Consider the following 13,320-nt stretch of genomic DNA (forward strand, 5'->3'; position numbering starts at 1 on the left):
ACCTCAATAAGGTAGGTTTCTTTGCTAATCCCTCCCATTTTCCACTCCTTGTACGCTTTCTGTTTTTTCTTAATGACCCCTCTAAGACGCTTGCTCATCCAGCTTGGTCTAAAACTGCTACCTACGAGCCGTTTTCCCTTTCTCGGGATACATGCCTCTGACAACTCCTGCAACTTACGCCTGAAGTAACCCCAGGCGTCATCTGCCTTTAGATCCCTAAATATGTTAGTCCAGTCCACTTCCCTAACTAGTCGCCTTAATTTAGTAAAGTTAGCCCTTTTGAAATCGTATACCTTAGTCTCAGATGCAATATTGATTATCCTCCCATTTATTTTGAAACGAATTAGCTCATGATCACTCGAGCCAAGGTTGTCCCCTACAACTATTTCCTCAACAAGGTCCTCGTTACTCACCAAAACCAGATCTAAAATGGCATCCCCCCTCGTCGGTTCAGCAACTACTTGATGAAGGAATTCATCAGCTATCACGTCTAGGAAAAGCTGAGCCCTATTATTATTACTAGCATTTGTTTCCCAATCTATATCCGGGAAGTTAAAGTCCCCCATGATCAAACAGTTCCTATTAGTATTTACCTCCTTAAAAACATTACACCTTACACCTAACCGTCCTTCTCTGGCTATATCTGTTGTTATCCTGTTGTTCTCACTCCCAATGTATAAATTTGGCGTGGAGAGCATCAGGACCTCTCCCAACCGTCTCCCCTCAGTGTCTAGTTTAAAGCTCTTTTAATCAGATGAGCCAGCCTCCCTCCTAGAAGTCTACTTCCTTCCCTACTTAGGTGGAGCCCATCCCGTGAGAACAGTTGTCTGTCCACAAAAGCCTCCCAGTGCCCATACATCCCAAAGCCCTCCTTGTAACACCACTCCCTCAGCCAACTATTAATCATCACGATCCTGTCACCCCTTTGGCGCCCTTCTCTAGGGACAGGTAGGATCCCACTGAAGATCACCTGAGCCTCAATTTCCTTGAGCGTCTTACCCAACCTGGCATAGTCTCCCTTGATCCTCTCTAGCGAGAATCTTGCTGTGTCATTCGTTCCTACATGAAGGGTGATCAAAGGGTTCTTACCTGCTCCTCTTAGGATCCTTTTCAACCTCAGGTCCACATCCCGTATTTTAGCGCCCGGTAGACAGCACACCCTTCTGTTCTCCAGATCGGCTCTGGTCACAGGCCTGTCCAACCTTCTCAGTATGGAATCCCCAATCACGTAGACCTGCCTTTGCCTGGGGACAGTGCTGTCCTCTAACCTATCCTCCGTCCCCCCTGGTTGCAAGCTCCTTCCATTCCTATCATCCCTTGTGGTTCCCCTTAAGCCATCCTGTATCCTCCCTGGGCCCAAACTTGGTGCTGCCTCCATAGACTCCTCTCCTCTTTCTATCGGACTGGCCGCTCTTCTCTTTTTCCTTGGCCTCCCACCATCAGGTACCGTCTGCTTTACCCCTTCCTCATTCTCCAGACCTTCGAACCTGTTCCTTAGCTCTATTTCCCCCTCACTGGCTCTCCTTTTTCTCGGTCTGCTTCTCACGGTCACATGCTTCCACCGCCCATCTTCCTCATCCGGCGGTCCCCCCTCGCTGGCCTTAGCCCCTGCTTCCCCCTGTGCCCTTGGGCATTCCCCTTCGGTCACTGCTTGCCATTGCTCTATCAGCTGCTCGAACCCCCTTCTATTCTCTACCAGGGTTTCTACCTGCAGCTCTAGGCCCTGGATCTTTTCCTCCAGCAGCTCTATTAGGTGGCCCGTCGGGGCAGACTGCTGAGCGGGCAGCGGAGCCCTGAGTAGGGGGCGGAGCTAGGCTGAGGAGGGGCCTATAAAAGCGGCCACCCAGCCAGGCAGCGGCACAGCTGCGAGCAGCGGCACAGGAGCCAGCAAACAGGGCGGCGAACAGGGGAGTTTGCATGGGAGAGTTCCCATTGGAGGAGCAGGTATTTGGATTTGCATCTGTCTTTGTGGATTTGCATCTGTCTTTGTAGTGCTTGTATCTATCTGTAGAGGCCCGTCGGGGCAGACTGCTGAGTGGGCAGCGGAGCCCTGAGTAGGGGGCGGAGCTAGGCTGAGGAGGGGCCTATAAAAGCGGCCGCCCAGCCAGGCAGCGGCACAGCTGCGAGCAGCGGAGGAACATACTTAAGGAACTGGCTGAAGAGATCTTTGTGTCACTAGTGATTATCTCTGAGCAGGACCGGTGTAAGGATGTTTCGCGCCCTAGGTGAAACTTCCACCTTGTGCCTTTCCCCGTCCCCGAGCCCCTGCCCTGAGGTGTCCTCCCCCCCCACGGCAGCTCCCCTCCTCCGCCCTGAGGTGCCCCCCTCACAGCAGCTCCCCCCCCGCCCTCCGCCCTGAGGCGCCCCTTCCTGCCCCAGCTCACCCCTGCTCCGCCTCCTCCCCGAGCATGCCATCGCTGCTTCACTTCTCCTGCCTCCCAGGCTTGTGGCACCAATCAGCTTAGGTGCCGCAAGCCTGGGAAGCCGGAGAAGTGAAGCAGCCACAGAGTGCTTGGGGAGGAGACAGGTCAGGAGTGAGCTGGGGCGGGGAGTTCCCCTGCGTGCCGCCGCCCCCCCCTTACTTGTTGCAGGCGGCCCTCCCCACACCCCCCTGCCCCAGCTCCCTCCGCCTAAATGCCGGCAGCGACCAGGGCGGCCAAAGATCATCCCGCCGCCGTCGCTGCTGAAGAAAATGACGCCCCCCATCCCCAAATCCTAGTGCCCTAGGCGACTGCCTAGGTCGCCTAAATGGTTGCACCGGCCCTGCCTCTGAGAACTTGTGGAGGATGGGAGAGATTCCAGAGGACTGGAAAAGGGCAAATATAGCACCTATCTATAAAAACAAGAATAAGGACAACCCAGAGACTTATAGACCAGTTAGTTTAACTTATCTGGAAAGAGAATGGAGCAAATATTTGAACGATTAGTTAGTAAGCTCTAGAAGATAATAAGGTGATAAGCAAGAATTAACAATGATTTGTCAAGACCAAATCATGATAAACCAACTTAACAAGCCTAGTGGATGGAGAGGAAGCAGTAAATGTGACATATCTTGACCTAAGTAAGCCTTTTGATGCTATCACCCATGACCGTCTCATAAGCAAACTAGGGAATTATAGCCTAGATGACCCTACTATATGGTGACTGTAATACTGTTTGGAAAACCATAGTCAGAGAGTAGTTATCAATGGTTCACAGTCAAGCTCGAAGTGCATATTGAATGAGATTCCCACAGGGATCTGTCCTGGGCCCAATTTTATTCAGTATCTTCATAAATGATTTGGGTAATGGAATAAAGAGTACACTTTTAAAGCTTGTGCACAATATTGAGCTGGGATAGATTGCAAGCTATTTGGAGGACAGAACTAGAATTCAAAATCATCTTGACAAACTGGAGAAATGGTCTGAAATAAGCAGGGCCGCCCGGGGGTAGGGGGGCAAGTGGGGCAATTTGCCCCAGGTCCCGGGCCCCGCAGGGGCCCCCATGAAAATGTCGGAGGCTCCCCTCAGCCCCAGCCCGAGCCCTGGCCCGGCTCCGCCTCCACCTTCCCCTATCCCCCGGCTCCTCAGCGTGCCGCATCCTGGAAAGCGCTAAAGCGGCATGGCTTGGGCAGGGGCTTGAGCTCCTCCCGCTTGGAGCCGCATGGTAAGGAGGCACAGCTGTGACCTCAGGTCCTGCTGGAGCTAGGCCGCTGCAGCACTGTCCAGGGCCGCTGCTGGACGTGGCACACTGAGGCTCCGGGAGGTGGGGGAAAGCAGCATGGTAAGAGGGCCGGGGCTGGGAGGGGGGGTTGGATATGGGGCACTCAGGGGACAGGGAGGGGGCAGAGATTCTGGGATGGTGGTCAGGGGATGGGAAATGGAGGGTTGGATCATGGGCATTTTGGGTGTCTGTCAGGACTAGGTTGGGGTTGGATAGGGGTCAGGGCAGTCAGGGAGCAGAGGCGGTTCCTGGGGGGGGTTCCTGGGGTGGTGGTTGAGAGGGTCTTGGGGGGGCAGTCAGGGGACAAGGAGCAGGATGGGTCAGGGATTCTGAGGGGGCAGTCGGGGGGGCAGGAAGTGGGTGGGGGTCGGATAGGGGGCAGGGCCAGGCTGTTTGGGGAGGCACAACCTTCCCTACCCTAAAGCTCATTCAGCAGTTTGAGGCTTGCAGACAGCTGTTTAACACAAAGAGCCATGCTATTATCTCTTCCCTTAGGGCTACCATCCCTTTCACTTCTCAAATGCCAAATTATAGTCTACATTTAATTTCAGTGCCATAGGGAGGGTAGCTTCATTTAAAATTAGCCACTTTAGATTAACAGTGATAGAGCCAAGAGAGCCATGGGGGAGGGATCACATGAGAAGAGCAATATCCTATACCACCTACCTCCTTCCCAACCCTACCAAGGGAGACGACCCCCGCCCCTCCCCTGCATTCCCCAAGGCTCCAGAGGGGTTAATTCAGTGGTTCTCAAACTTTTGTATTGGTTACCCCAATAAATAAACACTTTTTTATTTATTTAACACTATTATAAATGCTGGAGGCAAAGCAGGGTTTGAGCTGGAGGCTGACAGCTTGCAACCCCCAGTAATAAACTCATGACCCCCTGAGGGGTCCCAACCCCCAGTTTGAGACCCCCTGGGTTAATTTAATTTTAGCACCCTGTGTCCATCAACATGCATGTGCTATTTTGAGCATTTCAGTTTTCACAACATAGGCTCATCCCAGATTCTGGAGCAAGCTCAAATGCTCAGTTCGTAGACTATGTACATAAGCTATACTAAAGACAAACCCACAGTAACTGTCTCCAGTTTGTGAGAGACCCCATGGAGCCAGTCTCTAGGAAACAGATAAATTCATGGCGGTTAAGTCCATTAGTGGCTATTAGCCAGGATGGGTAAGGAATGGTGTCCCTAGCCTCTGTTTGTCAGAAGGTGGAGATGGATGGCAGGAGAGAGATCACTTGATCATTACCTGTTAGGTTCACTCCCTCTGGGGCACCTGGCATTGGCCACTGTTGGTAGACAGGATACTGGGCTGGATGGACCTTTTGTCTGACCCAGTGTGGCCATTCTTATGTTCTAACCTAAATGAACCCAAAGTTATGGAGTCAGATATGAGTCAAGGAAGCCAGCAGAGTATCAGAAACCTGGAAAAATCGCTGACTGGATGGGCTCAGGTGTTTGGTTACAAGCTGAGGAAGTTCAAAAGTTTTGGATTTTTTTTAAGCAGAATTTTTTTATTGTTTCTTTAAACAACCAAACACAGCAAGCAGCAAATATTTGGCCACACACTTCTGAAACCCCAAACCATGTTCAGGTTTTGGCAGACTAATTTCAGCTTTTCAATTAAAAAAAACACAACAAATTTTGAAGGAAAGCAGACATTGTCCATGATTTTTTCTGCTTTTTTAAAAAACCCTAGTTTTTGATCCAAAAAAAGTTTTGATGGAAAATATTTGTCCAACCCTTTTAATGAGCTTTAGTGCCTTTTAGCACTAGCTGATGCTGAGAACCAGTGATACCTTGTAAAGGTGACTTGAAAAGAAGTTTTCTCAAAAACTGGGTTTGTGCCGAGATGCAGAAGGTTTTTAAATGTTTATTTTTCCCAGGACCGCTGGGGGATGGGGGCAAGTGGGGCAATTTGCTCCGGGCCCCACAGGGGCCCCCACGAGAATATAGTATTCTAGAGTAGTGCAACTTTTTTTTATGGAAGGGGCCTCTGAAATTGCTTTGCCCCAGGCCCCCTGAATCCTCTGGGCGGCCCTGGAAATAAGTAGGATGAAATTCAATAAGTACAAATGCAAAGTACTACACTTAGGAAGGACTATTCAGTTGCGCAAGTACAAAATGAGAAACGATTGCATAAGAAGGAGTACTGCATAAAAGGATCTGGGGTTAGAGTGGATTATAAACTAAACATGAGTCAACAATGTAAAACTGATGCAAAAAAGGCAAACATTCTGGGATGTATTAATGGGAGTTTTGTAAGCAAGACATGAGAAGTAATTCTCCCACTTTGCTCAGTACTGATAAAGCCTCAGCTGGAGTACTAGGTCCAGTTCTGAGCACCACACTTTGGGAAAGATGTGACCAAATTGTAGAAAGTCCAGAAAAGAGCCACAAAAAGGCCTAGAAAAAAAGGTCCTATAAGGAAAGACTGAAAAAACTGGGTGTGTTTGAGTGAGTTTGGAGAAGAAAAGACTGAGACAGGACACGGTAACAGTCTTCAAGTATGTAAAAGATTGTTATAAAGAGGACAGTGATACATTATTCTCCTTATCCACTGAGGACAGGACAAGAAGCAATGGTCTTAAATTGCAGCAAGGGAGATTTAAGAAATTAGGAAATACTTCCTAGTTGTAAGTGTAGTTGCACACTGGAACAAATTACCTAGGGAGGTTGTGAATCTCCATCACTGGAGGCTTTTAAGAACAGATTAGACAAACACTTGTCAGGGATGGTTTAGATAATAGTTAGTCCGGCCTCAGTGCAGGGGATTAGACCAGATGACCTATTGAGGTCCCTTCCAGTCCTTCATTTAGATGATTCTGTATCTCAGAAAGTATCTTCATGCTTTTAATTTCCATCAGAAACACAATTCATAGCCCTAAGGAGAAGTTCCTGATGGGCTAATTTAATTAAAAGACGATGAAGAAAAGGCTCCAAAGTAGAGCAAATATGATCTAATTATTGTCCTTTAATATATATACATGCAGCTGTGGAATCCTGCTGAGTGCCTGACAAAGATGAATTAGAAGACTAATAGGAGATTTAAAAAATTCAGCACTTTTCCAAATCTTTTTTATCACAGAAAATCTTGTTAAAAATTCATGCAGGAAGTCTGCTCTTTTCTAGTCTCCTTTGAAACATATGCACATGAACGAGCCCAATATCCCTTAAACCTCCTATCCCCAAGACCTCTGGTAACAGCTTAATGCCCTGGGAGGGGGTGAGGACTTGGTGATCAGCACAAGAAGGAAGGTTATAAAAGAAACACAAAAGAAATATCACCCTGCGACATCGCTACTGCGCCCCAAGGCTCTTTCAAGAACTCTCAAGGACAGGAAAAGGTTAAAAAAGGGAACAAATCAACAAGATAGATGAGTATCCTCAGCCTACAAGTTTAACATGAATTTCTGAGGAGCACATGGGACATGATGACAGCCATGCTCACAACATAATGACTGGCCATATTCAAAACACACAGTTGCATGGCAATCAACTTCAAGTAGTGTTGGCTGAATTCTTTAAAGGCACGTTCCCCAAGCAGCAATGACCCAACCCCCAAAAGAACCAGAGTCCTACCAACTTTCCAGAAAACAGAGCTGGTGTACCAAGCGCATCTCAGGGACATCTTCTGTCTAGGAATTTCTATAACTTCCCAATCACCACAGTATCTGGACACCTTTCCAATATTAAAAAAATATAACAAGCTCTCTCTTCCCAGCATATAAGGCGAATAGCTCGGCTGGGTCACAAGGACTCTCTCACTCTCCTTTTTTTTTGCTGGTGTGTGTATGGCGGGAATGAATGAACTTGAACTTGTGTACAGTGTGTAGAATGTACTCAGAGATATCTAGATCAAATAAACGAGTTTTGCATTAAGTTGCATCAGTGTTGAGGTCCAATGGTCAGTCATTCTTATCTCCTGCGGGAGTGAAGTTCTATTGGTGAAAATCAATCCCTGAGACTTTCCCTTTGCTATTGGTCCTGACTTGACTATGCTGCAATGTCTCCACTGTAAGCAGCATTCCCGTCACTGACAAGAAGGGCTATCACCATACAGAGGTCACTTTAGGCCACAATGGGCGCAAGGCAACAGATAGTGGCAGTATGAAGCACTGAACAAGCTTTTACTTTACCTGTGGGACTCACTAGTCTCTCTGTCTCTGTCAGCTCCAGGCTGGATTACTGCTATTTGTGCTGCTTGGGTTATACCTGAAGACCACACAAACTTCAGCTGCTCAACAATGCAGCAGCCTGTTTGCTTAACAGTGCTTCTCAGGAGGATGTGCTGCAGGGATGGCACTAGCTTCCGATTCATTTCTAGAGGCAAGGCAAGGTGTTGGCTGAAGCCCTTATGGGTAGATCCTGCAGATGTTAGTGACTCAGGTTCCAAAGAACAGGTGGGATCAGCTAGGATGCTCAGTCTGACTGTACTATACTGGTGTAACCTCAGATGGCAGAGTACTGGAACTTGCTGCTCCTTGGTCTGACAGACCCTGAGTTTACTGATCTTCAGGAGGGCAGTTTGGGCAAGGGTGGGGTTTTGTGTTTCTGTGTGATGGAGAAGAGTCATGTTGATGGCATTAGTTCACGTTTAGTGCCGTTGGGTCTGAGTCTGATCTCCAGGATAACTCAGAAATAACTCCAGCAGTAAATGCAGAGTTACTCCAGATTTACAGTAGCATAGCTGAGAACAGCATCTAGCCTGTTGTGTCTTTGCAAGTACACCCAAAGATTAAGCAGTAGATTCACGAATGGCTAAATAAATTAGAAAAAAACAAAAAAAAACCCCACCAGTCAACCCACCAACCAAAAACGCTTCAGACATTGGCTTCCCCAAAAGGTTTATGAAACTTTCAAGGAACCTAGTTCAGCTTTCCTATTCGTGACGCAAGTTTGCCCTTGCAATGAATTCCTCTTACAACAATTTTTCTATATAAAAAAGACAGCAGTTCCATTTCCCCTCTAGGTGCCATTCTACCCATTTGCAACCCAACTCAAATAAATCCTGTCTTGCCTTTGTTTATTTAATTCACAGAGTCAGCTACAACCTAGAATTGGTCGTAACTTGCAGTCCTGTTAGGGGTGCCATTTTTGGTTGGATGTATTCCTGGAGAGTTCATCATATGACAATCTTTAATTTCTGGAGACTCCAGGCTGGGCAACCCTAAATCCTGTACATGCCACACCTCATTGCAAGTCCATTAAGGAGATGGAACTATTCTCTGTGATTAGAGAATGCTAATTTACCCAATCATTTAACACAAGGTGCATTAGTTAGGGCCATGTTTACATTAGGGGGAGTATAACACCTTAGCCATAGCACCATAACTATGCCGCTATAACTCCATGGCATCAGTGGAGCAGCAAGGAATGTACGTTTGTGTGGGCTGCAAATGATTACGGACGGGCAATATCCCACCCATACATTTCCTTACAGGCATGGCTTTCTTTTTGATTGGCTAAAGTCTTTTCAAAAACTGTCTATTTGCCTAATAGGATGCAACATTAAAAAAAATCCTGGTAGAAATTTACTTGAACTTTGCACTGAACTGGCCGACATGGGCAGAGGGAGCCGGGCTTTGGTTCCAGATCCCACGAAGCCAGCCTGACATGAGCAGAGGGAGATGGGCTCTGTTCCTCAACCCCCACAGAGCCGGCACCATCCAGGCAGAAGGAGTCAGGCTCTGTTCCTGGAGTCCCATGGAGCCAGCCTTACACAGGGAGAGGGAGCCAGGCTTTGGGTCCCAGAGCCCCACGGAGACAGTCCGACATGGGAGGAGGTGGGTGGGTTCATATGCTAAGTGGCTGGGCCGCGGCCCACTCAGGCCCACCTGTGGCTATGCCATTCACATAGATGCAGCCTACAGAGACAGAAGAGGTTTTTCTATCACTTTACTACCTCCCTGTGCAATGGTAATTAGGGCTATAGAGGCTGTGACCAGTGCCTAGGATGGGCCACTCTGAATGCCACACTCAGGGAACAAGAAATAGGGCAGGCAATACCCCAAGACTGGGGGTTTATTCTATAATAGTCACCAACCAGTGATCAAAAGAGCTTCTGTAGTACCACACTGGTGAATAGGAAACCAAACACAGTCCCCTTTAGGCATTCCTGTCCTTGACTCCTATCTAGGCAAACACATCTAATAAAATGAGGGATTATTGAAAATCCAGTTCACCATATGTGAGGTTGTACTAATCCCAAAGGAGCAGACACTTATCCCCAGGTCAATACGTATCTCAGATCATAACTAAATACCACACGGTCAGCCAATCCTTAGTAAACCAACTAAAGATTTATTAATAAAAGAAAAGAAGAGAATTATTGAATGGTTAAAAGATTATATGTATCAGCAGTTCTCAACCAGGGGGCTGGTGCCCCCCGGGGGGGTGCGAGGATGTTTCAGGGAGGTCCACCAAGCCGGGCTGCCGTTAGACTCACTGGCCCGAGGCAGAAAGCTGAAGTCCAGTCGCGCAGGGCTGAATCTTGCAGACTCAATCCTGCTCCAACTGAAATCAATGGCAAACCTGCCATCAACTTCAAAGAATGCAAGCCCCTCTATTTGCATATAATGTGAACGTTACTTCTTTAAAATATTTAAGATTAGTCTTTCTTCTCTTATAAAATGACACTAAGCAGTTACTGGAAAGTAGCTGGAGGCTTCCAGGTGGAAGGAGAAACTTTCCTCCATTTCCTAGGCATAATGACCTCTGTCCTCTCCTGCACTTCCTCCTAGGTGAGACCCTCTGGGGAAAGCAGGATAAATCACACCTCCCCATGACAACTTGCATTCTTTGAAGTTGATGGCAGGTTTGCCATTGATTTCAGTTGGAGCAGGATTGAGTCTGCAATATTTCCCATTCATATGTGAGGTGCTGGGGTTAACTGATATGTGGTGAACAGGTTTTTCTTTCTTTTTAAAGAGAATGGTTATATTTCTGAATATATTTCAGTATAAAATAAAAGATAAAAATAGTAGGAGCCAATTTCAATTAATGATGCAGCTAGGTCTTTGATAACATGTACAGGATACCTATCAGCCAGAGAATAAAACTTTTAATGAGTTTGAACTGAAATTAACCCCACAAAATTTGTAACTGAGCTAAGGAAATAGAAAAGTAAAAATATGCTGGCTGGCCGTCAGCCAGTCTTCAGGTAAACTCGTTGAGCTACAGCAGAGGGTCTCAAACTATTGTACTGGTGACCCCTTTCACATAGCAAGCCCCCCCTTATAAATTAAAAACACTTGTTTCTATATTGAACACCATTATAAACACCATTGTTTATATATTGGACCCCCCCGCCAGCAAAGACCGGGAGTGGAAGACGCTCCGGAGGCCCGGGCCCCATGAGAGTTTTCTGAGCCCCCTGGAGCGAGTGAAGGACCCCGCTCCAGGGCCCCCGAAAAACTCTCGTGGGGGCCCCTGTGGGGCCCAGGGCAAATTGCCCCAATTGCCCTCCCCCCTCTGGGCAGCCCTGAATCTGTAATTCTGTAACAGATCAGCTTATTTCCTCTCCCGTAGAGACCGGATCTGTTACATTGGTTCTGGGATTCTATGCCCCATGTAGGTTAAGCAGGATCATTTTTGTTTTCACTGCTATATTGCTCTGCTTTTGGCTGTGAGCATGTGTATGAATGGTGAAATAATTTCCTTTTGTGGCTTAAGGGCCCTTAGGGTCTGTCTAGATGTATGGGGAGATGCCAGCAAACCAGTAAAATGCCTGAAACTACTATGGCTTATTGCTAAAAGCAGCCAAGTCAGCAGACTGTAAATTGGCCATTCAGCAGCCTCAGCTTGACCAAGGCAGGAGGGGAGGGAGTTTGGGGTGCCACAGAAAGGGCAGCTTGACCCCACGCCCTTCCTGGTAAGAATTGTGTTGAAGTTGCTGATAAATGCATTTTAGAAGAGCAGGATGTGCCCCAGGAATTTTTATTGGCACCTCAAGGCTGCAAACTCCGGAAAAACCCACACCTGGGTAATCAATAATCAGAAGGAACCTCTTGCTTCACCATTGAAACTGTTTACTTACCAAGTTTTCTTTAAGGGACATGTCATTCTATTACTAGTGTATAAATAAGGGGAAAAGTTTGAGGTAATTGGACTCTTCTGGACTCTCCCTCTGGATACATCTTGCAGTCCCCACTGGCAGACAGAAGATTTGGCCACCGGAAGGCTGCTGCTGTGTCACTTGAGAGCCACACTCGGCTTTGATCATTATCAAGGGTTGGGGGTATGTTACTAACCTGCTGAGGACGTGTGTAAGCACTTGAGACTAAGTAAAGTTTAACTGGAAGTGAAAGCACTCTTGTGTTGTCCTGTTTGTGCCAGCCATCTATTGGTCGGACGGCCGCGTCTCCCCTGATTTATTTCCTGACACCACCTCGCACAGAGCAAAAGTTACCAAGAGCTTTGGGTTGAAAGAATCCCGGGTAACATACACTGCAGTGAAATACCCGTGGATGGCCCGTGTCAGCTGACTCAGGCTCGTGGGGCTTGGGCAGCGGGTCTATAACATTGTAGTGTAGATGTTTGGGGTAGGGCTGGAGCCCAGTCTCTGGGACCCCCGCAAGGGGGCAGGGTCCCAGAGCCTAGGCTCCACCCTGAGCCTGAACATTTACACTGCAATTTTATAGCCCCGCAGTCCAAGCCCAAGTCAGATACCATGGGCCAGCCCCAGGGTGTTTTATTGCAGCATAGACATTCCCTTTGTACCCAACAATTTCAGGAGCGTGGCTGGAGAGATGAGTCGATTTTAGATATTTATTTGGCCCCATCCCCATGGTATCTGAGTGCGTCACAATCTGTAATGTATTTATCCACACAATTTCTCTGTGAAGTAGGGCAATGCTGTTATCTCCATTTTGCAGACGGATAACTGAGGCACACAGAGACCAGATTTTCAAAGGTGTTTAGGTTTCAAAAGCCCCTAGGCACCTAAATCCCACGACACGCCCAAGGTCACACAGGACCTCTGTGACAGAGCAGGACATTGAATCAGGTCTCCAAAGTCCCGTGTGTTGTCTCTAGGCACCAGCATAGATATAACTCTGATTTTTTAGAAGTTAGATTCACAATTTTGTCATGTCTTTGGTCCAGCAGAAGGAAGGTTGGGTAACACCTTCAATTTAAATTGCCAGTTTAAACTAGATTAGTAACACGGCACAATTGATTGTCTTGCAAAACAGCAGGAAAGTTTAAAATTACTAGCAAAGTCTCCTAGTGTGAAAGAGATGAAGAAATGGGAGTTAGGGTTCATTGTCTCAAAAAGAATACACTCACGTTCACCTTCACCAAAGGGATCGTCGGACTTCTGCGGGCTCTGGTATGTAGAAACATAGCATGTTGTTTCGTGTGTCCTCTGCATAGATCTCTGGGAACACAGACCACACTGCAAAAAGGGAGCAAGCAAATTGAGTTAAACTTTCGCAACAGTTCACTTTATTCTGTACAGGGCAATTACAGCTGCTGTCAGCCAGAGTCAAACTCACCATCCCAGCAAGGCATAAAAAACAAAGTGTACTTTGCAAATTACAGGGTAGGCAGTGGGAAAATGAGACTCTGCCTCCTCTAAGGAGCTGTCCCTTCCCATTTGGTAAGGCAGGT

The 13,320-nt window shown here is 47.4% G+C and overlaps 1 protein-coding gene across 1 annotated transcript in view; it reads right to left on the reverse strand.

The window, feature by feature from the left end:
* The window catches only part of SDR42E1 (short chain dehydrogenase/reductase family 42E, member 1), an 88,504-nt gene extending 75,399 nt beyond the window's left edge, over positions 1–13,105 (reverse strand). Inside the window, exon 1 of the mRNA XM_039503090.1 lies at positions 12,997–13,105. The gene's annotated coding sequence lies outside the window, so the exon portion shown is untranslated. The remainder of the gene's footprint in view (positions 1–12,996) is intronic.
* Between the last annotated feature and the right edge of the window lie 215 nt (positions 13,106–13,320).

This window comes from Mauremys reevesii, linkage group 16 (genome assembly GCF_016161935.1).
Source record: "Mauremys reevesii isolate NIE-2019 linkage group 16, ASM1616193v1, whole genome shotgun sequence".
Classification (NCBI taxonomy): domain Eukaryota; kingdom Metazoa; phylum Chordata; order Testudines; family Geoemydidae; genus Mauremys; species Mauremys reevesii.